This window comes from Apium graveolens, chromosome 6, assembly GCF_009905375.1.
Source record: "Apium graveolens cultivar Ventura chromosome 6, ASM990537v1, whole genome shotgun sequence".
Lineage (NCBI taxonomy): Eukaryota > Viridiplantae > Streptophyta > Magnoliopsida > Apiales > Apiaceae > Apium > Apium graveolens.
The window spans coordinates 89,681,431-89,707,517 of NC_133652.1; positions in this window are offsets into that span (position 1 = coordinate 89,681,431).

The following is a 26,087-nucleotide window of genomic DNA, read 5'->3' on the forward strand; positions in this document are numbered from 1 at the left end:
TGAAGAAAGAAATTCTGAAATGGCTGGATGCAGGAATCATTTATCCTATTTCTGACAGTTCTTGGGTGAGCCCCGTGTAATGTGTACCTAAGAAATGAGGTATTACTGTGGTAGCAAATGAGAAGAACGAGCTCATCCCCACTCGAATAGTCCCAGGATGGAGAGTATGCATGAACTACAGAAAGTTGAACAAGGCCACGAGGAAGGATCACTTCTCTCTTCCATTTATTGATCAGATGCTTGACAGGTTGGCCGGTCATGAGTATTATTGTCTTCTGGATGGTTATTCGGGGTATAATCAGTTATGTATTGCACCAGAGGATCAAAAAAAGACTACCTTCACTTGTCCATTTGGCACGTTTGCTTTTCGCAGAGTTTCGTTTGGCTTATGTGGCGCACCTGCCTCTTTTCAAAGATGTATGATGACTATATTCTCTGATATGATTGGAAATAACGTCGAGGTATTCATGGACGACTTCTCCGTCTTTGGACATTCGTATGATGAATGTTTGAATAATCTTCGTGCAGTACTCAAAAGGTGTGTGGAAACTAATTTGGTGCTCAATTGGGAAAAATATCACTTTATGGTGCGTGAAGACATTATTCTTGGGCATAAGGTCTCTAGAAAGGGTCTTGAGGTGGACAAAGCCAAGGTGGGAGTCATTGAAAATCTTCCACCACCTATTTTTGTGAAAGGAATCCGTAGTTTTCTTGGTCATGCGGGTTTTTATCGGCTTTTCATCAAGGACTTTTCGAAGATATCTAAGCCGTTGTGCAACTTGCTTGAGAATGAGAAGGATGTGCCTTTCAAATTTGATGATGAATGCTTGACGGCATTCGAGACTCTCAAGAAGAGTTTGATAACTGTACCAGTTATTACAGCACCTGATTGGACAGAGCCTTTTGAGATGATGTGTGATGCAAGTGATTATGCAGTGGGCGCAGTTCTTGGGCAGCGCAAGAATAATCTCTTTCATGTGGTCTACTATGCCAGCAAGACCTTAAATGGAGCTCAAATGAACTACACCACTACTGAGAAGGAGCTCTTGGCTATAGTCTTTGGTTTTGAAAAAATTTGATCTTATTTGCTTGGGATAAAGGTGACAGTGTTCACTGATCATGCGGCCATTCGCTATTTGGTTTCCAAGAAGGATTCGAAGCCTAGACTCATTCATTGGGTGCTCTTGCTACAGGAATTTGAGTTAGAGATCAAGGATCGAAAAGGTACTGAGAATCAAGTAGCTGACCATCTCTCTAGATTGGAGAATCCCGAGTCTACTTCACATGATAAGACATTGATCAACGAATCTTTTCCGGATGAACAGTTGTTCGCAGTTCAGGAGGAAGAGCCATGGTTCGCAGATATTGTGAATTATCTTGTGAGTAATATAATGCCTCCTAATATGAATACAGCTCAAAAGAAGAAGTTTCTGCATGAGGTGAAGTGGTATATGTGGGATGAACCGTATTTGTTTAGACAGGGAGCTGACCAGATCATCAGGAGATGTATCCCATTCTGTGAGACGGAGAGGATATTACGAGACTGCCACTCCACAGTTTATGGTGGACATTATGGTGGTGAGAAGACGGCAGCTCGTATTCTTCAAGCAGGTTTTTTCTGGCCTACTTTGTTTAAGGATGCTCATCAGTTTGTTTTAAGGTGTGATCGTTGCCAAAGAGTGGGAAATCTTACGAGAAAGGATGAGATGCCGTTAAATGTGATGATTGAAGTCGAGGTCTTTGATGTTTGGGGAATCGATTTCATGGGGCCATTTGTCTCGTCCTGCAATAATCAGTACATCTTGCTGGCAGTCGATTATGTCTCAAAATGGGTAGAAGTCAAAGCTCTACCGACAAATGATGCAAAGGTAGTGTTGAATTTTCTTCATAAGCATATTTTCATAAAGTTTGGAACGCCACGAGTAATCATAAGTGATGAAGGGTCACATTTCTGCAACCGTAAGTTCACTTCTATGATGCAGCACTACTATATGAATCATCGTGTTACTACTGCCTATCATCCGCAAATGAATGGTCAAGCGGAAGTGTCTAATAGAGAGATCAAGCGCATTTTAGAGAAGGTTGTTTGTCCGTCAAGGAAGGATTGGTCTTTAAAGCTCGATGAAGCTGTTTGGGCTTACAGAACAGCATATAAGACTCCACTTGGGATGTCCCCGTTTCAACTTGTGTATGGTAAGGGATGTCATTTACCTGCGGAGCTTGAGCATAAGGCCTATTGGGCGTTGAAGAAGTTAAAACCGGATCTAGATGCAGCTGGAAAGAAGCGAATGCTTCAGCTAAATGAACTTGATGAATTTCGACTCCAAGCGTACGAGAACAACAAAATGTACAAGGAAAAAGTGAAAAGGTGGCACGATAGGAACTTATATCCTAAGTCATTTGTGCCGGGGCAGCAAGTTCTTTTATTCAACTCTCGTCTCCGACTTTTTCCTGGAAAGTTGAAATCAAGGTGGTCTAGACCTTTTATTGTCAAAACTGTGTTTCCACATGGAGCGGTGGAGATTTTTGAGAATGATCCGGACCAGGCATTCAAGGTTAATGGTCAGCGTTTGAAGCATTACTATAGGGACATGGCAAACCGGGAAGTGGTTAGTGCCGTTTTATTGTCAACTTGATTAAGGTACGCTACGTCAAGCTAATGACGAAAAAGAAGCGCTTCTTGGGAGGCAAACCATGATTTGTTATTACAGGAACCCTTAGAAGTTAGTAACCTATCCAAAACCACAAAAAAATCAGAAAAACAGGGCAAGGAAAAAAAATTCCAGAAGACCCCTGAGCACCCGCTCAGCTCTGCTGAGCGACCGCTCAGGGCCCGACTGGAAGAATTTTTTTTTAAGTCTTATAAAAATCCAAAAAAATCTGAAAATCCAAAAATAAAACACAGCCCCATTACCCACGAATTATCTTCCAATTACCCACATTTTTAACCCTCAAACCCACTCCTAATCAAATTTTACCCTAATCTCTACCCTATATATACATAAAACTATTCCATATACTCCCCCATACACTTTCAAACCTTAAACTCTCTCCCATATTCAAAAACACAATTCTTAAACACTTTTTCTCAGTTTCGATGGCACCCAAGAGATCCAGGACTATTGATAGCAGCAGCACTGTTCCTATTGCTGATTCTTCGAGGGGTACTGCTGTGAGGCCTCGTTTGTTTGATAAGGTTGCTGAGGAGGAGTATACTAGGCTTCTGGGTAAGCCGATTTTGAAGGAGAGGGGATTCTTACCATCGAGGAGGGATGGTGAGTTGTTGTCAATGATTGCTGAGAAGGGTTGGATTGCTTTTTGTGAGTCACTAGAGGCAGTTCCGATGAGCGTTGTTCGCGAGTTCTATGCGAACGCGAAAGCTGAAAAGATTGGGTTTTCTGTTGTGCGGGGGATGACGGTGGATTATCACCCTGAGGCGATTCGCCGTGTGATTGGGCAGCGATAGAGGAAGCCCACGGAGGAGAATTAGAATGAGAAGACTACTGAGGATTTTGACTTGGATTTGATTTGTGCTACTCTCTGTAGGCCGGGCACAGTTTGGACCTTCAAGACTGGGACTAACGAGTATCGCCATTTTCCGGTGATTGCGATGAATAGGTATGCCCGTGCATGGAATGCCTTTATTTGCACTAATATTCTTCCTACTTTACATGCACATGAGGTCACAGTTGAGCGAGCACAGTTGTTATGGGGTATTTTTAATGAGGAGTACTACGTGGACCTTGGTGAGTTCATCTACCAAGGAATTCTGAAGTTTTTGAGGGGAGCTAAGCACATGAACATCCCTTATGCATCCACGGTTACAAAGCTTTGCCGAGCAGTGGGAGTTCAGTGGCCGTCTCACGAGCAGTTGCAGCTGCCGGCCGCTCCTATTGACTCCGGGACTCTGAATGCGATGCAGGAGTGGACTGGTGGAGAGCGCGAGGAGCATAGGCTGGGTTATCGTCTTCCAGGAGGGCGTTCAGCACGTGGTGCTACCATGGCGAGACCAGGGCGTGATGAGGCTGGTTCTTCTAGAGCTCAGGAGGGTGATGGGATGGCTGATGCCCAGTATAGGAGGCTGTCGAGGAGGATGGATGTTATGTACGAGACACAGAGCAGGTTTGCTCAAGAGCTCACCCTTGCGCTTGGGACTGCTTTTAGAGGCCTTGGAGCTGACATCCAGTGGCCAGTTTTTGGTGAGGACTCTGCATATCCGCCTCCTGATACTCCACCCTCTGAGGGTGATGATGATGATGATGATCTCTCCGAGTAGGTATACCCTGTGTTCCTTATTACTACCTTCACTGGGGATAGTGAAGATTTTAAGTTTGGGGGTGGTAGTTAAGGAATATTTTGTGTGTGTGTGTCATATAGTTGCATATTCATGATAGTTTAGTTCATATAATTGCATATTTTTACCATATAGTTTTTTTTATAGCTTTATTTATCATGTCATGTAGCTCGTGCATATACCATGATCCCTTTTGCATTGCTTTGCCAATTGATTTGTGATGTTTATGCGAGTATAGTGATAGCGTTAAAGTGATGTTGAGTCTTGTAGGTTGACATGCATGCTAGAAACACTTGTAATTTCACTAAGTCTTAGAGAATGCTTAAGGACTAGATTGTTGTTATGGTTTGATGGTTTTCAAGGTTAATCTATTGATTATGCTTAGAATTTATAATAGGTTCTTAGTGATACAAGGCATGAAAAGAAAAATTACAGTAAAAAGTGGAATTCATTGCTAATTGTGGCTAGGCGTCAAATGGCTAGTAGCCGGCTCATATTTTTATGCGAGTAGTCTAGGGTTGAGCAAGATGGAGCGAAACGCACTTGCTCAGAAATTTTGAAAAAAAATATATAAAAAAAAGAAAAAAAATAGGAAAAAAAAGAAAAGATTAGAGAGTTAATGCATAATTGATCACGAATGGGCTCTTTGGTATTCGAGTTATTAAGTTCTTAGGGGACTTTGTGCCTAGTGACCTAAGGCTTTTATAGTCTGGGATCCGCTAACCTAACGCTCGCTACATGGATGCCATTGTATAAGTCTTTTATGGACCTCACTCATTGCACGGTCAAATAAGCATTTGTTTGTTGTGTTAAATAAAAAGCATGATTCCGTAATAAGCTCCAGTAATCTTGAAGTGTTATAAGTCATTTTGTGCCTAGAATTTTATTCTTTGTATAATCATGTGATTACCTTGAGGATAGTCGAGTTATGATAATTGATCTAGTTTCGAAGCATATCTGGTAAGCATCCGCACACACCACGTTTTCGGATGTATGTTAGTTTGAATGATTTGATTGATCTTTATTCGCCTAAATTGTATTTGTTGAGATGTCGTAAGTTGGTTGGTTTGGTCGTAGTAAGGGGGATCGCTGCATTTCATATAGATTGCATTCATGCATGTTTTTGTTTTGTTTTTGAGTCTGTGACGCTTGAGGACAATCATCGATTTAAGTTTAGGGGTGTGATAAGTGGCATTTTATACCACTTAGAATGTCTTATAATGGCTTGAATTGATGTCTTGAAATCAAGTATTTTGTGTATTTGATGCGTTTTTCTAGTGTTTGTGCATTTCAGGGTATTAATTGCATTTCTGGAGAGATTTCATCAAGAATAAGCCTTGGCATTGCAAGTGGAAAGATAGGAGCAGAATGCAACAAAAATTTGGAGCAAAAATAGAGCATTTTCCAGAAGGGGTCTGAGCGCCCGCTCAGCTCTGCTGAGCGACCGCTCAGGAAGCTGAGAGCCCGCTCAGGAATGCTGAGCGGCCGCTCAGGGACGGAATTTTAGAATAATTATTTTGGACTCCTGGTTCTGTTTAACTTCCAACTTCTGAGTTAGCTGGGTTTTATGGGACTCCTATATAAGTAGTTTTTAGAGACATTTCACATAGGTTGGATCATAGTATTAATCAAGGAGCGAGGAGATAAGGAAGAAGACCGTTTTAGCATATCGCAACGAAGAGGAAGCATATTTTCTTGTGATTCTTTATTTCATTGTAACGTTGGATGCTAGTTTTCTTTAGTTTGAACCTAATTACTCTTGTGACGTACTCTGGTTTAATATAAGTAGTTTTAGTTATTATTCTCGTGTGTTATTATCATGTTTTTATATGAACCCATGATGACGATGAGTGCTATCATGGGTTAATCGTGATCATGGGGTCGTAACGGATTTACTATGGAATTCTTTAGTTAGTTGTTTAATACCTTAGTGTGTGATGATTGTATGATATCTAGTATTGGTTGTGCTTATTCGTCTTATGTATGTCGCGAACATATAAGATAGGGTGTTAATCTCTTGTGAAGTGACAATGGATCTTGAGATTTAGAACTTGCCATGCTAGCATAGGTTCATGTATGTGTATGCATGATTAGTGGATAACTCTAACCGTTTTATTTGCCCTGTGTAATCAAAAGGAATAACTTGTGCTTAAATCGTTATGTTGTCAATTTCTGTAGACATATAGGGACTCAACATAATTGATGTATATTCAACTTTTATCTTAATTATGGATGCTTGGTAGAATGGTATTAGTACAATGAAAGTTGGCTTTTATCAGTTTCGTGTTGTTCGATTAATATCATCACTGTTGCATGCTAAGGGTAATAAGAATGACTATTGAAGGAAGTAGTAATGAAGTTGTGATCTCATTTGTGTTTTAATATTGTTAATTCATGCGTCAATTAAGTGCTTAATTCTCGTAGTTAATTATAGTTAATAATTAGTTAATCAAATCTAAGTGTTACTGTCTTAACATTGAGAAGTAATCATATATTGGTGAGTGAGTGTTAATTGAACATAATTAGTCTGAGTCTCTGTGGGAATGAACTAGAAAGTATTCTATATTACTTGCGAACGCGTATACTTGCGTGTATTATTAGCGCGTGTTTTTGCCCTAACAGTATCTGACTTAGTAATCATGGTTTTCCCTTTGGAGTAGCTTTTTCTCCTAGCTTTCTCTTTTGGAACTTTGAGTGTAACTGGTCTAGGTTTTGATCCTGTCCTCTTGCTTTTTGTTCCATCTCTAGTTCATGAGTTTTTAGAACTCCATAAATCTCATCTAGAGGTGTGATGTCGAGTTGATAGTTATCCCTGATCGATGTGACTTTAAAGTCCCACTTTTCAGGAAGAGCAAGTAGGAACTTCAAGTTTGAGTCTTCCAAATCATATTCTTTGTTGACAAGGGATAAGTCATTCAGCAACTTCTGAAATTTGTCATAGATCTCAGTTAGGGATTCATTGTCCCTTGAGGCAAAGTGCTAATATTCTTGAGTAAGCACTCTCCTCCTATTTTTCTTGATAGCAGTTGTACTTTGACACTGTACTTCTAAAGCATCCCATATCTCTTTTGTTGTTTTACATCCAATGACTCTATTGGACATAACATTATCAAGACTGTTGTGCAAGATATGTCTAACCTTAGCATCCTTCATGATAGACGAGATATCTTCAGGAGTGTAGTCCTTCATGTATTTGTCTATCATCTTATTTGGTTCTCCTGCAACCGAAATAACTACCTTCATTGGTTTATGAGGACCATCATAGATCCTGCTTAAGTATTCAGGATCTGTGGCTTCCAAACACATGGCAATCCTGACTTTCCGGATTGGATATTCATGCACTTTCAGGACGGGCACCTTGATTGCTTCATACCTACTCATGTTGCTGCTTATCTGTGATGTGGCTGGGGGTTGTGGCTTTGGATCCAGATTATGTGTTTCTTCTTCTCCTTTGTCTGACATAGTTGATCAATCTTCAGATCTTAAACTATTTGTACGTTAACAGCAAGCTCCGATACCAATTGTTAAACCCTTAATCAACTGTAGATGGGGGGTGAATACAGTTAATATGATCAACTAGACAAAGCTTCAACAAAATTAAACCGTTTTTATATCAATCTTATAAAAACTTATTACACAAGTACTCTCTCGAAAGGATGAACAAATATCCTTGAGAGCTGCTAAGTTATGCGAAAGATATAACAATGTCGCAATGCATATAGCATGAACCTAAACTATGCTTTATATAGAGCACAGCTACCAATGTATAAAAAATCATATTCTATTAACAACAAGGAAACCTATACTATTGCTTCTAAGATAAAGTCCTCCGCCGACTTGAAATTCCTGTTTCCTTTTCCTCTTCAAAGATCAACTGATGTGACAAATACTGATTTCATCATCCGTTGACATCATCATCCATTAAATACTAACATCTATCGATGTCATCATCATCTGTTGATGCTTATACCCATCATCCGTTGATGCTTGTAATCATCATCCGTTGATGCTTCTGATAGTTTCTGTTTGATATCATCAATTGCTCCTAAATGTGCTCCACCTGATGTGGGTTATGAGTATAAAGAGAGAGGCGATGTGGAGGCTATGATGGGTGTTCCTCTTCCCCTTGGTATGTTCCGGGTGCCCCTACCTTAGGTTGGATACCTTTGGGGCGCGCCCCAAGTAGTACTAGTAGTTCTTCTTAATTTTTGCCTTAGTATATTTTTCACATCGTGTATATGCATACACTCCTTTATTTGCACATGTATCTTCATTATACATGCCCCTTTTACGTATTTTATGCGCGTATCTTCATCTTTTCACATTTCCCTATATGACATGCCTTACTTGTGTATATTTTACTAAACTATTTCATGTTTAACTTTCAGGTATGGCTCCTAAGATATCGAAGTGTTTCAGGCTCGACTTGACTTCTGAGAAGGCAGTTCCTGAGGGGAATATTGTTGAGCCCTCTTTTCGACACGAGACCGTCCTAGTCCACCTCCTATGAAAGTTGTTCATGCGCTTCTAGTCCCTTCGCTGAAGCGCACTAGAGCTGGTTCAAGAGTTGGTACTTCGAAGAAGATGAAGGCTTCTTCTTCTCTTTTCCAAATGGAATCTCACTTGGGTCGTTTAGTCATTCCATTCCTTAGAGATGACGAGCTATCTTCTTGGAGGGACTTAGTGCCAGCTGACAGAGATAATTCCAGAGTCTGAGCCGCCGCATAGCTATTGTATCTTTCTTGTAGGTTGCTTCCGAGGCTCCAAGAGGTAGGGCTCGTCTAGAGAGCCTTGAGACGGAGCGTAGGAGTTTACTTGCACGTGCAACAGCTATGGAGGAGAAGGTGAAGATGGTTTCTATGGAGAAAGATGTTATGATCTTGGGACAAGTAGAGGAGTTGAGAAAGCAGAGAGAGATCATCACCAACTTGCGCAACACTTTGGATTCGACACTTGCTGAGAAGTATCGGTTTCAAATTTAGGTGGATGAGCTCCGAGAGGATCAGTTTCCGGTTGGCAGGAGGAGAGGAGAGAGATTTATGACCAGGGGATCGAGCAGGGTTTTTCCATGCTTTTTACTACTTTTTTGGCCAATGATCCCACCTATAAATTTAGATCCTTTAATACAGAGACATTGTCTTATGTTGATGAATTCAGGAGGAACAATGCACAGGCCATTGCCGACAGGAGGGTTGCCTTAGGATTCGATCACCACCATGTTCAGGCTTCGGGTGCGCCCGTCGCAGCAATAGGCATGGTAGGAGACGTGGCTGATGAGATCGACGTTGGTGCTCCTCAGGATAATGTTGCCTCTATAGATGTTATGCCCGCAAGTGATGTTCCTCGCCCCTCGACTTCTCCTTACACTGACTATCTCATGTCCACCCCCGAGAGTAGGGGTGTGCCTTCTAGACCCTCCGTTTCCATTGAGGTGCACCTTTTAGGCCTTTTATGAATTGTGTTGTCTTTTGCCACCTTGTGACTATTTATATGACTTTATTCGAGGTGCGGGCCTCTGTAAAATCCCTGCAGTTTGTACGTATTGATTACTTTATCGCACATTTCGTACATAGACTTCATATTGTGTATCTTGTGCATGTTATCTCTTTGTTTCTGCCTTTGAATATTTGCATCTTGCAAAAATAAACAACTAGGGGATAAATAATTGAAGTGGAGCAATTCTAAAAATCTTGCCCTTAGGGGAATCCTTCCTCGTAGGGATGGCAATCGGGTCGGATCAGGTCAGGTATTGCATAATCCATATTCAAACCCAAAAAATTTATCCATACTCGAACCCGACCCGAACCCGAAAAATATCCGAAAATAAATACCCGAATCCGATCCATCGGATTTCAGATCAGATTCCCAAAATTATTTTGAATTGGATATTCATACCCGAAATCTGAAACCCGAACCTGAAATCTGAAAATTTGTATAATTATTGATATTGCAAGTGCTTGGGATCGAACACGCGACTTGTAAAGAAAAAGTTTTAATGTCATCTTCAACCAATCCACCACATCATTAATTGTGTTATTATATGTATAGCTAATATTTTAAAAAATCAACTTAATTGATACCCAATTAATTAGATTTATCACTAAAAGGTGTTTTGTTAACCTTATCAACCTTATCACCAGTTTAAATGATTGAATAATTATATTTCATTGAACTTTATTATTAGTTAATTCATATTATATAATAATATATATAATATATATTATATAAAATAATATATATAATATATTGTGATGTGTTATATATATCATTCTAATATTTTATATATATAATTATTATATATATAATTTAGATTTTTTTCGAAATTCGGGTTCGGATAGAGTTTCGGATTTCAGATCAAGTTTCGGATCGGTATACCTAATATCCAAATCCAAAAATTTCCGGGTTAAAAAATTAAATCCATATCCAAATTCAAAAAATCGGGTTCGGTAAATCCAAAATTTTGCATTTCGGATCGGATATCCGTCTGATCGGATTATTTTGTCATCCCTACTTCCCCGGGCGCACCCTAAGGGGAATATGGCTCTTTCAGGGGGCCTTGCTTCTTCAGGCGTGTCTGAGAGCTATTTTTGGTACTCTTAAAAATGATAAATGAACTTGTAGCTCTAACAATCTTAACTCAAACAATCGTACCGTCGGAGGAAGTCCTTCTAGGGCGAGTACTGCACTTTTTCGGGAAACTTTTTGTCTTCTAGCTTGCTTGGAAACAACCCTTTTCTTCGACAATTAAATTACTCAAACTTATCGTAAAAATGTTTCTCCATATCTTTTAAATAAAAAACTTTACAATTATATTAATAATGGGTTCTGGTGTATGAGTTCACATTAATCTCAAGCGACGCTATTGTTGGTTGGTGAATAGAAGAAACAAATGAAAGTAAATATCCTACGACTAACGCTAGGTGAGTGTAACGCCCTCCAGACCCGGGGTATAAGTCTGGGGGTTACTCGCTAATCACCAAACCTGTACAATCTGATTAACAAATAATAAATAAATGATTCTAAACCCCTATAACACTAACCAGGATCTTTTTAGGTTGAAGTATGAAAACAAGAACCACTAACTACTTTATTACAAACCAAATTCAAAATCTTACAAACTCTCTTTATTACAAACCATTGTCTAACCAATTTTAAACTAAGTTCATGTTTTATTCAAACACACACGCTAACTATCTACACTCCACCTGTTCGGGCAATTCAAAGCTTTCTTCCTAGATTGGGATCAACACCTTGGGTATGAGAGGATCCCGAGGCTTGACCCGCTTATCTACCACTCGAGTCCTGATGGGTTTCATATTCCTTCTTAATTGAAAACAATAAGGTGAATAACAACAAAAAGGGTGAGCCAAAAATTGCTTAACAAGTACGCAAAATATAAATAGTGTTTAAGCAGTTTAAGTGAAACGATAACCTGGGTATATCTCCAAAGATATAACCCCGCGAGAATAGAAAGAAGGCCATTACTGATGAATACAAATGAACTAAACTGGACACAAGTTCGCATCTATATCCTGCTAATCAGTCAGGATACAGTACAGATCTATATCCCACTATATAGATCCCGTCGGGCATCCAGGCACTATGACCCATCTCAAGGATCCGGTTATGTCCCGGTCCTTAGGATTAAGTAAACTTAATCCCCAAAGTTTCACTATCCAGTCCATGGAATAGCAATCGGAACAATCGGTATGCTTTGACATATTCTAATCACCAGAATACATCAAATTTGTGAGTAACAATTGGAATATGAACAATGAATTCAAATGAAAAGGATAAATTCCTGGTAGTCAATTCTTAGTAAAGGATACTTATTCTTGATAATGAGCTTATTCAATTCCCGGTAGTCAATGCATAGTCACATGCTGCCATCTTTCTTCTTCACGAACAATATCGGTGCACCCCATGGAGATACACTGGGTCTTATGATACCTCAGTCTAGAAGATCTTGCAGTTGTGTTGACAATTCCTTCATCTCAACTGGAGCCATTCGATATGGAGCTTTCGAAACTGGTTCTGTTCCTGGCGCTAAATCAATCGTAAATTCAATTTCTCGATCTGGCGGTAACTCGGGAAGCTTGTCTGGAAAGACGCCGGAAACTCACATACAACTGGAATGTCTTTTATTTTGAGACTTCCCTTCTTAGTATCTAACACGTAATCTATGTATATCTCACATCCCTGTCGAAGCAATCGTTTGGTCTGCATCACTGTCAGAAATTTCTTTCGCTGTTTTTCGCCCTTGAACATTACCGTTGCATTTTCCGCAGTTCACAATTTGACTTTCTTATTCGTGCAATCGATCTGAGTATTATGATAAGCTAACCAATCCATTCCTAAAATGATATCAAACTCTCCTAACTTAAAAAGGAATCAAGTCTACAGAGAAATGATGTCCAAATATTTCTATATCGCACGCAGGTCATACTCGATCTACTGAAACTTGGTCATCATTCGCTAATTTTATAATTAACGTCTCGCCCAACCATTTGATTTCACAATATAACTTATCAAGAAATTCTTCACAAATAAATTAACGGGTAGCTCCAGAATCAATTAATACTTTTGAATCTACGGAATTCACCAAAAGCGTACCTGCAATTACACTAGGACTCTGCACTGCTTCTTTCATTGTCATGTTAAAAGTTCTTCCTCTGGGTTGATTAGGCGGTGGTGGAGGAGGTAATGACAACACTTTCGAAATACTAGCTTCCATGGCTGGTCATTTGTAATTCCTAGCAATATGTCCTTTCTTTCCACACTGGAAGCAAGTAATTTCGGCTATTTTTCCTGTTGGACATTCGTTGGAATAGTGCCATTTCTATTTGCATTTGAAACATGTCACATCTGCTTTGATACATACACCGGTGTGCTTTCGTCCATAAGTTCTACAGTACGGCACTGGGATTCTGACAATTCCCTGCTGGCTGGGGGCTTGGAAACGATTACCTGTTTTCTGAATACCTTGTCCTATCCTTTTGAAATTCAAATTTATCCGGGCTTGAAATCCCGGCTTCCTGCTGGAGCGGTCTTAGAAATTTCCCTGTCCTCTTTCCTTTTGAGATCTTTCGCTTTCTCCTTCAATGATCAAGGCTTTCTGGACCACGGTGGTATACGTCGTTAATTCAAAAACTGCAACTTGTCCATTTGGCTTCATACTCTGTCACATACATACTTCCCTGCTTCAGTTCCAAAAACTTAATCTGCATTTGATTTCTCATATAGCGAGAAAAATGTTTCTCTAAGAACAGCTCTTTAAACCTATCCCATGCAATAGCATCTTCACCTTCTAAAGCCTTTTTAGATTCCCACCAATAATTTGTTTATCCTTTCAACAGATAACTAGCAAAGTCAGTCTTCTGGTCTACCCCTAGCTTTACTAGCGTAAATGTTTTTTCTATTTCTTTCAACCAAGTGGTAGACTTAATAGGATCAGTAGACCCCTCAAATTCTTGAGGTTTAACCGACTGAAACTGTTTGAAAGTAACAATAGGTATCACTGGTGGTATCTGGGGCTCAGGACGAGGTGGTTGTTGTAACATTTGTTGTTGAATCTGCTGCTGCTGTTGTTGTTGCTGTTGCTGCATCTATTGTTGCATCATTACCATCTGTTGTTGCATCAAATGGAATATTTGGTTCATGGTATCATTGGTCTGTTCTTCAGAATTGCTGTTAGAAGTCTCAGTCCTAGTCTTTCTCTTTGGTGCCAATTGTTGATAATAAAACAAGTGATGTTTCTTTAATAGTTTAATAAATAATTAACAGTAGGTAAGAAAACAATTTATCCTGTATTAACAAAATTTAAATAATGGTTCGAAAAAAGAAAACAGTTTTCTTAATATAATAACAGAAAATGTAAACAGTTAAATGAAATGTTTGTTCTCTCTTTTTTTCAACAGAATTTAAAGTACGAAAAACTGTAAAATAATAAAGTAAAGGTAAATGCTATAAAACTGTAAAGACTGAAATTTTAAATAAAAGAAATTTGAAAAAGTTCATTTTATATATGACACCAGCCTTAGCTTTAAGTGCTTGGTACAAAAAGTCTCGCTCTGCTAGTCATCACCGCGGCTACAAGTCAACTAACTACTACCAGTCAAACTACTACTACAAGTCAAGCTACTACTACACACATACACACTACTCACTATCTCATACTAGGTTGCATTTATATACATCTGTCCGCTGAAGTCAATGTCTCAGAACCCTGGCGGAATACGCCTCAGCTCCTCCCTAAGTGTCTGAACCAAAGTCTGCGCCAAACGGAATATCCTGTAAAACTCCGCAAAAGAAGGCGGTCCCTCATGGGTCAAATCATCCAGCTCTCAAGTAGCACTCATCAAAACCGATTGTAACCTTTGCCTCATAAAATAATCTGGTTGTAGGGCAGCTAACGGTCCTCGGTCTCTCCGGTCAAATAAATGCATAATCTCCCTCCACTGAGCTCTCCAATACTCCACATCATCTCTCATAACCCTGTACTCATGGTATGGTACCATATGTGGCTGTGCAACCTGACCCACTGACTCCTGTGACAGAACCCTCGGCATACCTGCACCCTGCTGTGGTAATCCCAACTGTAAATGCACATCATGCTCTCCCATCCCCTCGACTGGAATCATCTGAAATATGTCTGGCTCTGGGGCATGCACTGGATGGTGGTGGTGGAAGCTCCGGCTCAATCCCCGGTATAAACTGATGCTCTACCGGTAGTGGAATCATCGGCTCAAAGAACTCCAATGGATCAAACATATCTATAGGGTCATGGACTATCCCCTGTATTGGAGGTACTGGCTCTTGTGGCAATGGTGGTGAAGGTGGAAGAGGAGGAAACATGAACTCAGATACTGGTGGCAAAACTAGTGCTGCTGGACCGGTCACTGTCCTCTCAGAAGAAGCCGAATAACCTGACGACGCCATCTGATAATATACCAAAGAAAAAGAGAGGTCACTAAATCATTCCTAAAACTAATACCTTCCTACCCTAATTTTATCTAAATCCTAATACTACTCTTCCTATTTGACTACTCCTATCCTATGTGATCTCCCTATCTTATCTTAACCCTAATGTTCTTGTTTTCAGGGACCAAACCTACAGCTCTGATGCCAAACTTGTAATGCCCTCCAGACCTGGGATATAAGTCTGGGGGTTACTCGCTAATCACCAAACCTGTACAATCTGATTAACAAATAATAAAGAAATGATTCTAAACCCCTTTAACACTAACCATGATCTTTTTAGGTTGAAGTATGAAAACAAGAACCACTAACTACTTTATTACAAACCAAATTCAAAATCTTACAAACTCTCTTTATTACAAACCATTGTCTAACCAGTTTTAAACTAAGTTCATCTTTTATTCAAACACACACGCTAACTATCTACACTCCGCCTGTTCGGGCAACTCAAAGCTTTCTTCCTAGATTGGGATCAACACTTTGGGTATGAGAGGATCCCGAGGCTTGATCCGCTTCTTTACCACTCGAGTCCTGATGAGTTTCATATTCCTTCTTAACTGAAAACAGTAAGGTGAATAACAATAAAAAGGGTGAGCCAAAAATTGCTCAACAAATCCGCAAAATATAAATAGTGTTTAAGCAGTTTAAGTGAAACGATAACCTGGGTATATCTCCAAAGATATAACCCCGCGAGAATAGAAAGAAGGCCATTACTGACGAATACAAATGAACTAAACTGGACACAAGTTCGCATCTATATCCTGCTAATCAGTCAGGATACAGTGCAGATCTATATCCCACTATATAGATCCCGTCGGGCACCCAGGTACTACGGCCCATCTCAAGGATCCGGTTATGTCCCGGTCCTTAGGATTAAGTAAACTTAATCCCCAAAGTATCACTATCCAGTCCATGGAATAGCAATCGGAACAACCGGTATGCTTTGACATATTCTAATCACCAGAATACATCAATATTTGTGAGTAACAATTGGAATATGAAAAATGAATTCAAATGAAAAGGAGAAATCAAGAATCGAAATTTGAACATGAGAATCAAAAGAGTGCAAGCATGATAAGAATCTGAAGAAATATCATTATTCTGAAAGTAGAATAGGGCAAAAACTTGCCTTCTGCGTGACTCACTGCAAATATGTCACCTTCGTCTATCACCGTCTCAACCTACCTTGTTGGATTAGTTTCTGTTAGAGAAATAGACTTATTTAGTCATTTCGTACTTCTATTGCATCTTGAATTGACTTCACATCATTCCTATCGTCTACCCATGCGCTTATGACTGACTCGTATATTATATATTAGCAAGCAAGACTCGATCAACCATATAATACACATAAGCACATAATCATTTTTATAGATAAAAATAATTTTTTTGAATCAAAATCAACTCGCTGATCGCTAAACTGATCATTATCTGACTCGTTTCCTATTTTTCGGAATTTTTCGGACTCGTCTCGGCATGCGATTCGACTGATAATCAAACAAATAACAAATTCAACTAGTTTCTAGAAGAAATTAGGTCTTAATATTATTTTTAATGAAATTATCTTATTTTTCTGAGTCAAAGGGCTTTCGTTTCACTCAAATCGGACTAACAGTTTAATTACTACGAATTAAACAAGGTTTAATTAATTAATAATCAATTATAAATAATTGATTATAATTAAATATTCCTTAATTATATTTTTAAATAATTATTTAATAATTATTGTATTTTAAAATAATTAATTCTTAATTATTAGGATTAATTACAATTATTTACAAATTATTATTACTTACTCGATTAGATCGATTATTTACAAATAACTAATCGATACAACTAACTGTTACGTTATTTACCTAATAAGTAATTATTATTCGCACTATAATCTAACTTAACGATCAACTACTCGTATAAATACGAGCTACTCACATTCCTCGTATAATTATCGAATTATAAATCATATTATTCGATTATTTTTAATTCTATTTAATAATTAATTACTTAATTATTAAATAATAAATAATTAATAATTAATTAGATAAATAATTAGATAAATAAATAAATAAATAAACATTTTTGATTTTCTAAAATAATAAAATAATTTATAAATTATTATTTATAATAATTATCAGATTTTAAAACTGATTTTTAATTGATTTTTAAAATTACTAAAATCTGATTTTGGATTTTATAAAATATAATTAAATAAATAAAAATCCAGAAACAGAAAACAGGTTATTGAATTCGGGTTTTGAAGATCAAACCCGGGTCGTACACCAGGTCGAAACCGGGTCGACCACGGGTCCCAAGAACAGCCGTCCGGCTGCCCAGAATCCGGCACCGGCGGTCTGTTTCCGGTGAGACAAAAATGCAGCTAAACAATCACGGTTTCATTCTGTGTTCGATGCAAAATCACTCCCCTCGACTGCAGCAATCCTTCCGCTGCAACTCCACCGTCCAAAAGCCCTTCCCCTTCCATCTCCGGCGAAAACCGAAGCCACTCCGACGAGCCTCGTCGGAAAAACGTCCCTCATCGAAATCGTTAATCAAACTCGACGTTTATTATACGAAAATGAAGCTGTTAAGTTCTACAATCAAACCCAGCCATCAACAACAATCAAAACATCTCCAAATTCATTAAAACGAATCTAAAATTTTGCTAAAACCCAAGAACTCGTACCATACCCTCCTAGGGTTATACCGATCAATTAAATACTCAAAATCATTCCTTAACTTGATATAAAACAATTGGAATCATCAAAACAAACAAACGATTCAATAATCAAAAATGCCTAATTCGAATATAAACCCTAAAAATCGAATTGAGAATCACACACTGAAACATGAAATTGATAATACGAATAGAAAGTAGAGATCAAGAGGTTCGTTTTGAGTACTCACATGAAAGATTTGGTGCACAGAATCACTATGAAATCACTGCTTGAATCCACGAACTCAAGAACCCTAATTCTGGAAATTTGGGGAAATTTCTGAATTTTTCTGATTTTTAATTAATTAATTAATAATAATTAGGCTATCTATAGTAGTAAAATTAATACTCCTAATTAAAATTAAGGCCCTAATTCTACACTTTTTAAAATTAATAAGCCCCTAATTTTATAATTTTTTAGTATTAAAATTTAATTTATAAATATTTTATATATGCAATATATATGCCAAAATTTCCCAAAAATTCTGAATAATGCAAAAATACAAAGAAATGGTATAAATAAAAGTCCTATAATTTTATAAAAATAAAAATGTGATTTTGGGGGTTTTTAACACCCGGTGGGGCCCGTAAAAGTCATTTTTCGCAAAACGAGAAAATTTATAAAATGCCTAGATGTTCAGAATAATGCGATGGTAAAAGCCGTTTGATGAAAAATAAGGCTCATTATTTTATTTGAAATACCAGCTTTAAAATCATGGTTCGGGTCGTAAAACATTTGAAATGAAAGCTATGAATGCAAAATAAAATATCTGAAAAATATCTTAAAATACCGGAACGACACCAAATGCATGTAATACATAGCAATTAGGGTTTGACAGATAATTCCACATAAATGACATATTAACATACATAATTTATTATAAATATGATATAATACAGACGTAAATTTCCCAGACGTTACAGTGAGATAGTACATGCACTACCCCGATGCATCATGAGCTGGATGATCTGTGTTGTCGAGAGAAGAATTTCCCCAATAGTGACATGGAGTCTCACTGTCACTTTTACTTTTACCGCTTCTCCACCAAAGCCATAGATATATATTTTCGCATTCCATATCTTTGTCGAGAAATCCCATCTTCTTATAAGCATCATATTAAAAGATATTAACCGAGCTTCTGTTGTCGATGAACACGCGATAGACGTTCATCGCCTCAATGCAGACCTTCATAACTAAAGAATTATTGTGAGGATAATGAACTCATTTGGCATCTTCCTCCGTGAAAGTAATGTCCCTTGTCTCTTCTCGGAACATTTTGGGAGGTATTTCCTCGAGACGATTAACGCTAGTGAGTATAGGTCCTCTTGCTTCCCTAGCATATCGGTTCGTCGCTCCATTCACGTCTCACACACAATGAGGTCCTCTAAAATAGCGTAAATGCTTCCTGACTTGATGAAATTAACATCGTCGAGTTTTTCATACTGATGATATTACTGAGTTGAGATTATATCTTAAAACCATATTTATTAGTTACAGAGATCAAACTTTAACATGTGAAAGATTAACTTCTGAAAATCTTGCTTATAAGAAAAGGAATGACTCTTTAGAAAAAGAGTTAGTTATGTTTCACCAAACTCAGAAAGAAAGAGATGATGCTTTTTATGTTAGAGATGAAGTGCTAAAATGGAATGAATCTCTAAAAACTGAGTTAGAAAAAGAAAGAGAGATTATCAGGACTTGGACTAACTCTGGTAGAACAACTCAGAATTTGTTAAGTAGTGGAAACTGGAAAGAGGAATTAGGTTATGGAGATGATAAAAGTGAAAAAGGAACTGAACAAATTGAGCCAAGTGTTGTTAAACAGACTGCTAAGGCAAAGGTGAATCCAGTTAAGTTTGTAGCTAAAAGTGTAAAGTCTGATTCTAAAAAGATAAAAGAGTCTGTAGCAGAAGTTAAGGAAAAGTCAACTTCTGATAAATTAGAATAGGATAAACCAGCTGAAGTTAACATAGGCTTAATGACAAAAAAGCAGCTTAAGCATAAGCTGAAAGAAATCAGTAATGTCAACAAGATAAAGGCAGCTAGGAAAAATAGGAATGGTAAGGAAGGTGTGAATAAAAGCAAGCATTATATGCCTGTTCCTAATGCTCCTAGAAAGAAATGTTATAACTGGGGAAACTCTAACCATCTTGCTTCTTTTTGTAGGAAGAATAAGAATATAAACTCTTTACCTCCTAAGTCAGGAATTAAGAGTCAGTCTGTTAGGTTTAAGCCACAAAATCCTTGTTTTCATTGTGGTAGTTTATGGCATTCCTTTCATACTTGTAAGGAATATCATAGTTTGTACTATGATTATTATCAAATAAAACCTTCTTTGAAGAAAGTTACTTTATTTCCTTCTAGTGTAAAGTCTAATGCAAAGTCTGATATAAGTTATGATAAACAGCATGTTAGCATAAACTGTGATATTAAATCCGCTGCAAATGCTAACAAACTTAAAAAGGCCAAAGGATCCAAGCAAGTCTAGGTCTTTAAAACTAATCATTAGTGGTCTTTGTGATTGCAGGGCAACATGAAAGATATCCTAGTGCTGGTCAGTGGATGTTCAAGACATATGACTGGAAATAAAGCCCTATTATCAGACTTTATGGAGAAAGTTGGCCCAGGAGTTTCTTATGGAGATGGCAACATGGGAAAAACTTTGGGATATGGCAATATCAATCTTGGGAATGTCATCATTGAATCAGTAGCTCGTGTCTCAGGACTTAAACACAATCTGCTGAGTGTGAGTCAAATTTGTGACAGAGGTTATCATGTGGATTTCTTTGAAGAACACTGTGAAGTTGTAAGCAATTCTACAGGCAAAGTGGTTCTAAAAGGTTAAAGGCATGGTAACATTTATGAAGCCAGACTTTCAACAAGTACTTATGGTTCTGCAATCTGTCTGTTGAGTAGAGCATCAATTGAAGAAAGCTGGAATTGGCATAAAAGACTCTTTCATTTAAATTTCAATAACATAAATGAGCTTGTAAAGAAAGATCTTGTGAGAGGATTGTCAAAATCAGTATTTGCTCCTGATGGCCTTTGTGATTCATGTCAAAAGGCAAAACAAAGTAAATCTTCATTCAAGAGCAAAACTGAAACCTCAATTCTTGAGCCTTATCACATACTGCATGTTGATCTATTTGGTCCAGTCAATGTCATGTCTATTGCAAAGAAGAAATATGCTATGGTTATAGTGGATGAGTTCACAAGATACACTAGGGTGTATTTCTTGCACAAGAAGAATGAAACTGCATCTACTCTAATTGATCATGTCAGACAGCTGGATAAGTTGGTCAAAGATTCTGTTAAAATTATAAGAAGTGATAATGGCACTGAGTTTAAGAATTCAATCATGGAAGAGTTCTACAAAGAGCATGGAATCAAATAGGAATTTTCTGCAACTGTAACTCCATAGCAAAATGGAGTTGTAGAAAGAAAGAACATGACTCTCATTGAAGCTGCACAAACTATGCTTGATGAAGCAAGGCTACCAACCTACTTTTGGGCTGAAGCTGTGCAGACTGCTTGTTTTACACAGAATGCAACACTCATTAACAAGCATGGAAAAACACCATATGAGATAGTGAAGAAAAAGAAGCCAAATCTGAAATACTTTCATGTATTTGGATGTAAGTGTTTTGTTCTTAAGACTCATCCTGAACAGCTGTCAAAATTTGATCTAAAAGCTGATGAAGGAATTTTTGTTGGATATCCACTTTCCACAAAAGCCTTCAGAGTCTACAATTTAAGAACAAGGGTTGTCATGGAATCTATCAATGTATCTTTTGATGATAAGAAGCTTACTGGACTTGAATATTTCAATGATCACAATCAGCTGAGATTTAAAAATGAAGACTTAAATTCTGATTCTGTAAATTCTGATGACTTATACTCCGATCCGGTAAGTTCTGATGTCATTGAAACTTTGGTAACAACTCCAAAGGAAAATGCACCTGTCCAGGGAGCAAGCTGACGATCCTACCACAACTCAAGATTCTCAAGAAGCATCAGAACCTGTAACTAGCTCTTCAAGTTCTGATGAGCCAAATTCTGATAATTCTAGAAACTCTGATTCTTCAAATACTGAAGGATCTAACTCAAATTCTGAAGTCTCAGAGAGCATGACTACAGGGGAGCATCAGAAAATGCTGATGGAGATAGCATGGATCATGGGGGAGGATCCAGTTCTAGAAATCAACATCCATCTGCAAGGAAGTGGACCAAATCACATACACCTAACTTAATTATTGGAGATCCTGAAGCAGGTGTCAGAACTAGAACTGTAATATCAAATGAATATCTCTATCATTCTTTTCTATCTCAGACTGAACCAAAGAAAGTGGAAGAAGCTCTTCAAGATGCTGATTGGGTGCAAGCAATGCAGGAAGAGTTAAATGAATTTGAAAGAAACAAAGTCTGGACCCTAGTGCCAAGACCAAAGAACATATCAGTTGTTGGCACAAAGTGGGTGTTCAGAAACAAAACTAACAGTAATGGCATAATTACAAGAAACAAAGCAAGGCTGGTTGCTAAGGGTTACTCTCAACAGGAGGGTACTGATTATGATGAAACATTTGCACCAGTTTCTAGATTAGAAGCCATAAGAATATTTTTAGCGTATGCTGCTCACAAAAAGTTTAAAGTCTTTCAAATGGATGTAAAAAGTGCTTTTTTCAATGGAGAATTGGAAGAAGAGGTGTATGTTGAACAACCTTCAGGCTTTGTAGATTCAAAATTTCCAAATCATGTCTACAGGCTTGACAACACACTTTATGGCCTTAAGCAAGCTCCAAGAGCATGGTATGAGACTTAGCTCAATTCCTTCTGGAAAGTGGATTTCACAGAGGTACAATTGATAAAACACTATTCTACCTCAACCGTGGAAAGGACTTACTTTTGGTACAGATATATGTCGATGATATCATATTCGGTTCTACAAATGCCAAACTCTGTGAAAGGTTTGCAAAGCTAATGCAGTCAAGATATCAAATGAGTATGATGGAAGAACTTAGTTATTTTCTGGGCCTTCAAGTCAAGCAAATTGAAGAAGGCACTTTTATCTGTCAATCCAAGTACACCAGAAATTTACACAAGAAATTTGGAATGCAAGACTGTTCAACAGCATCCACTCACATGGCCACTACAACCAAGTTAGATAAAGATACTAACTACAGAGGTATGAATGGTTCTTTACTCTATTTAACTGCAAGTAGACCTGATATCATGTATGCTACCTATCTTTGTGCAAGATTTCAGGCTGATCCAAGAGAACCTCAATAAATAGCTGTGAAAAGAATTTTCAAGCACCTTAAGGGTACAACTGATCTAGGATTATGGTATCCTAGAGAATCAGATTTTAAGCTAATAGGTTACTCAGATGCAGATTTTGCAGGATGCAAAATAGACAGGAAAAGCACTAGTGGAAGCTGCCAATTTCTTGGAGGCAGATTAGTTTCTTGGTTTAGCAAGAAACAAAAATCAATTTCCACATCAACTGCAGAAGTAGAATATATTGCTGCAGGAAGTTGTTGTGCACAGATTCTTTGGATGAAGAATCAGTTACCGGATTATGGGTTAGAATTTTCTAAAATACCTATTTACTGTGATAATCAAAGTGCTATGGCTATGACAGGTAATTCAGTTCAACACTCTATGACGAAGCACATCAATATTAGGTCTCATTTCATAAGGGAACATGTGATGGAAGGTACAGTGGAATTGCATTTTGTTCCAACAGATCAACAACTAGCAGATATCTTCACAAAACCACTATGTGAAGCTACCTTTACAAGACTGGTAAATGAACTTGGAATGGTTTCAGGTTCTTTCTCTAAATCTGCTTAGTTTTTTTTATCATGCATCAGACTTTATGATCAGTGTTTACAGATTGTTTTATTTTCATATAATCTGTACTTTAATTGAAATACATTAAATGCTGATTGTTATCTGATGTGGATCTTTATACTCTGATAGTGATTTGAATGTTTTGTGACTATTCAATCCAATGAGGATACATGTGCTAGATGCTGACATAGTAGTCTTTAACATACTAGAAATCCCATGTTTGAATTAGTTGTTTATGTGGAAACTCATTAACACAAGCAAATTCTGATTTTGAGCTTAGTCAAGTTTACATTGTGTATCTTATTACTAAGTCACAAACTAGATTCTTGCTTCTTATCTGTCAAATTCTGATGTCAATAAATCTTAAGGATGAACCTAAATACTGATAAGCCTCACTTATCTGAAGAAAAAAAAAGTCAGGTACTCCTTTGAGATCTAGAGAAAATAATATGGAAGGGAAGACCCAAGTGCATTGCTGGTATTAAGTAATATACATTAGAAAAGCAAATAAATTTTTCTTGGTGACTTTTCACGTTCTCTGATTACTGGAGAAATACAATGATAATAGCATAAATCATGATAAGCAGTTGTGACTCACTTACACTGAGAAGCCACTGTAAAAAGGAATTCAAAAGATGCATAAAATGAGCACAAACAGTTGAGATGGACCATAGCATAAATTTGTTCTATAGTAGACTTCATGATTGATGACAGATTTTAAGCACTTTTCTCAGTTATGCCTTATTTCTAAGATGTACTGAAGTTTATCAGACTTTAATCTTTATCTAATATTCTGCTAAATGCACACACTATCACTCCATATGAATGATGAAAATTACTGTGGTGATTAAGTTGTTTTTGACAAACAGTTACGTGTCATTTGCATAAACTCTGAGGACAATTTCTGATGAAAGTTCTGATGATTAAACTCTGAAGAATCCAGTCAGTTTTTGTATGAAGAATCACAGAAAAAGATATTCACTTTTTGAGTTGGTAAGCCATATTATGATGATTGTTACAATCTGATATAAGTTAAAGTTCTGATATTAAATCCTGATGGAATCTCTGATGCTTACGTGGCATTATTATTTGACTTGACTTATTTGTGGTAAAAACTGAAACGGTCATAGTTAATCACAATATAACTAGGTGAGATAAAAACAGTCATAATCATTAAGGGTTACTGGTAAATGTGTTTGTCTTGAAAAACTGCATGTGCACAGTAATTATTACTTATTTCTTGTGCCCATTAACTCTTGCTTTCATTTTTACTGACTATTCTTAATACACATTAGTCTAGGGAGACGAGGCATCATTAATTTTACACATAACTAGTAATCAGTCATCTAATCCCTTGATATTCCTTTGGTTATTTAACCGAAATCTCATCTCAAACAAATCATTGTATATTCTCACACAATATCATTCTCTCTCTCTGTAAATTTTCACCATTTTCTTCCTTCATCAAAATGGTTCTTGTCAACATGTTCATGAACTATGACACCTTCAATGTCGAGTTTAGCTGTGGTAACTGGGAACAGGAATGACACATCACTGCCATTCCTGCTGAGATATGGAACATGATTCCACAAGAGGTTCAGACGAATCTCTTGTTCTTCCAGATGGACTATCAACTCCATCTTAATCACTTGGAAGAAGAACGGAGGGAGGCTCTTCTTCAGCAAGAACAGATCATCCGTCTTGCAGTGCTTTTTGTCAACAGCAGGAGGAACTAATCGATAGTTTTACTTCTTAGACTAAGGCTGTTGATGGTCACTATCTTAGAATAGGATTATCTTGTAATCTTTTGCATGTAATCTATAAATTTCATGAATGTACTCTTTGAATATTTTAATGAAATTTCTTTTGATTGCAAGATTTAATCTTTGATTATCTAGTATTACTTGAATGTGAATGTTATCATTAAAACCTATTAATCTTTACTTCATCCACTTAAACTGTATTTCTTGATGAATGTGTTGATTAAAGTTGTGGTTACTAATAATTTATGCTGATTTGACAAACAAATATTGAATTTGAATCGACATATCCTAAGTTACATTTGGAGAGTAAGCACAGGTTTATGCTTCAGAACCTGTGACAGTTGAAGCTGAGAATGTTACTTCTCAGAAAGAAACTGCAGCTCAAAGTTCTGATACTTTGAAGAGGAAATCTGTAAGCTCTGATGCTGCAACAGCAACTCCTTCATTGGCAAGGAGATTGAAGAAAATGAGGGCAAAGAGGTATAATGCTAA